At 31.2% G+C, this 3,306-nt stretch overlaps 1 long non-coding RNA gene across 1 annotated transcript; it reads right to left on the minus strand.

Annotated features, from left to right (window-relative positions):
* Positions 1 to 1,988: 1,988 nt before the first annotated feature.
* LOC122000459 lies at positions 1,989 to 2,661 on the minus strand. Its single transcript, XR_006117136.1, has 2 exons — positions 2,497 to 2,661; positions 1,989 to 2,404 (listed from the first exon to the last, which is right to left on the minus strand). It is a non-coding gene; the product is annotated as an uncharacterized LOC122000459 (long non-coding RNA).
* Between the last annotated feature and the right edge of the window lie 645 nt (positions 2,662 to 3,306).

Below are 3,306 nucleotides of genomic sequence, written 5' to 3' on the forward strand. Positions count from 1 at the left end.
GTGGGAATTTACTAGAATTTACTCCTACATGAAGCAAATGAATAAAAACTACAAGTAAAGTTTACCTACCCTGTTATGACTTCAGAAGAATATGCTGAATTTTTCATGTATGCTGGCCTTTAATATAGAGGGCTACAAGAGGATTATATCTTAGGTCAAGACACTCCAAATCCATCATAAACCAAAGGGAAAATAGTTTCTACTTACTAGAGGATTGAATGGACCCAAAAGGAAGCTCTAACTTGCTGTTTTGGGTGCTGAACTAAGGAGGCAGCTACCTTCTTGCCGCATTCCTTGCTGCTGTGGTTGGTAGCAGAAATCACAGAAAATAGGGGGCTTAGTGCAGGATATTCAGGATACCAAGATGGCATCAGAGGTAGTACAATAAATAGTCTCTTCATCAGAGGTAGCTTTGTTCTTCTATGCTTCACTAGATTTGTTGTGTAGTCATATTTCTTTGTTCAACCATTATCATGCTTAGTAAGTTGTTGTATGATGTTGTCGGTTCTTATCAATCTGTACACTTGAATTAGAAAGAGCAAATTATCTATGTTATATTCTAAGCAGCATATACTAAGTGTCATATATGAAAGTTTTAGATTCTATGTTATGTTCGTTATCTTGCACAGCAGCCTTTAAAAACTCAGTATTCTATTTTATTTGATACATGTACACATTTGTTTTAGTTATTTGACATATGGTGGATTTATGTGTTTTTACAGTTTACAAATCTCAAGTACTCCAGAGTTGAAATTGATGAAGTGTGGTTCGAGTGGGCTGAATGCATGCTAGATTACATTTGAAGTGTGATTCTACCTTGATGTGTTAAAAGAATGTTCTACCTTGATTTTGATATCTATTAGCTAGCTTTTGATGTAAAAAGAATGTTTGGGTATTTTATGGATACTGTTGTAAGAAGATTATTTATATAATTTGTAAATATTTGTGTATTTTATGGATATTATTGAATGAAGAATATTTGTATAATTTGTGAATATTTGTGTATTTTTTTTTGTTATTGTCGGTTTTTCATTGTTTCGGAAATCAAATTTGTACTGTTAAAAAATATACATATTACATCGATTTTCCACCGCTGCAAAACTGGTGTTATTAACTAATATTACATCGGTCATTTACCGCTGTCAAAACTGGTGTTATTAACATACAATATTACATCGGTTTTACACCGTTGATGAAACGATGTCGTTAAGTGATACTACACCGGTTAATAACCGATTCGAAGACCGGTGTCGTTAAGTGATACTACACCTGTTTTAACCCGATGTCTAAAATGACAGACTTTTAACATCGGCTTCATAGACATCGGTCGAAAATGAAATAGACACCGGTGGAAAACCGATGTCTATGAAGGTTTTTGTTGTAGTGGAAGAAGAGCCAAGCAGGTCAAGATTGACCGGATACTTGACTGGGAAAGTCCTAATTTGAGGTTAGGCAAAGGCAAGTCCTGATGAGTGAAGCAAGACAGTTGGAAAGCCACGGTGAGTGAAGCCGGACAATGGGAAAATCATGGTGACACTACAAAAAAACAGGGCTTCAGAGACGAAAAAATCAGTTTCTGAAAGTCACTTTTCTGTTTCTAAAAAAGGTTTGAGACAGAATATTCCGTATCTAAAATCCGTTATTGAAAGCCCCATTGCTAATTTAAGAGACGGAAATATTCCGTCTCTAATTTAGAAACAGATTAAAAAATCGTTTCTAAATCTATTTTTAAATTAACCAAATAAAATAAATTTCAAATACAAAATCTGTCTCTAAATTTTGTTTTAAATCCGTCATTAATCCGTTTTAAATAACATATAAAAATTAATTTTAATCTGTTTATAAATCTGTTTATAATTATATTTATAAATATAAATATAATTTTATTTTTTAATATATTGCTATTTTTTATTTTATTATATTTCTATATTCTTATCTACTACAAGAAACACACACATTCCAAATAAATAATTAAAATAACTAATTTCTAATCCAAAAGTATCATAAAATTAACATTGGGATAAATAAATATTTACATCGTCTAAGCAAATGTATAAATTTTTAAATCTCACCTTAAGTAATCTAATCTTTACATTCTATCACGACGCTCATGATCACAGGGATCAGATCCTCCTAGATATAAATGATTTGAATATTTCACCTTTTGAATCATTTTACAAACCTTCTCCTTTTCTTTGCTTTGCCTACCTTACTTGATAAACTTTTCTTCCCATTTTTTGTGATAAGAAGTTCAATACTTTGTTACTTTCAATAATGTCTTCATATCCTCTTGCTAGTAGCATGCATGTCTATGATTTCTTCCCTTTGCCCTCCCTTGTCTCGAACTCCATGAGATGAATTACTTCATACGGATTAATGAACCAACCAAGTTTGTTGAAACAATCTAGCAAAATCAAAACATGAAATGAGTAAGTTTAATAAATATAAAAACAAGCATGCAATGAAATAACCTATATAAAAAAAAAGACTACTTACTAACAGTACAAATTTATATTATCTCCATTGAGATTTGGACCACAACCTAGGGGAGAAATGAGATAATCAAACTTAGGACAATTAACATGCAATGACATTATTTGTTTAAAAATCTATACTTGAGTCTGGGTCATAATTCTTATATTCTCGCAAATATGTCATCAACAACATTCGAATCAACCGATTATATTTTTAATTGATATCGAGTTCATTATCCTAACTGATTTTCCAAGTCTTGACTTATTTGCCATCCTTGCAATCTTCAAAACCCCTCAACAAAAGGGGAAACACTTTTCATCCTGAGAGTCCAAAATAACTCATGAACATACATACACTTAATTTTAGTAGAAAGCTACAAATTTTAGAACAGCTAAACCCTGGTCGATTGATGCACAACCAAACTTTCTTCACCATTGTTTTCTGGTCCTCTTGAAATGCTACACTCATACAAACGAGATCATATCAGACTAAATAATAAATTTCTTTTGCAATTATATTTACACTAGAAAAAGAAACTCTTGGAGTTTGAATTTTGAACCAAGTATATATAAATTACTTTGATAGATATTTCACAATAGCAATGAGTCACCAAATTCTTAAAAACCAATTTTAGAAAACTACTATCTTATTCACTAAGATTTTCCAATCAAAACATATGAAATTATATATGGAACACCGACCAAGTCTTCAACCTTGATATTTGATATTATATTCTAATACAATTTACAAAATTTAGAATCATGGATATATGTATCTCAGTAAAGCAATCTAACAAGTTTAAAAGACATCATTTAGTATTTACCTTGTACT

This window comes from Zingiber officinale, chromosome 7A (genome assembly GCF_018446385.1).
Source record: "Zingiber officinale cultivar Zhangliang chromosome 7A, Zo_v1.1, whole genome shotgun sequence".
Lineage (NCBI taxonomy): Eukaryota > Viridiplantae > Streptophyta > Magnoliopsida > Zingiberales > Zingiberaceae > Zingiber > Zingiber officinale.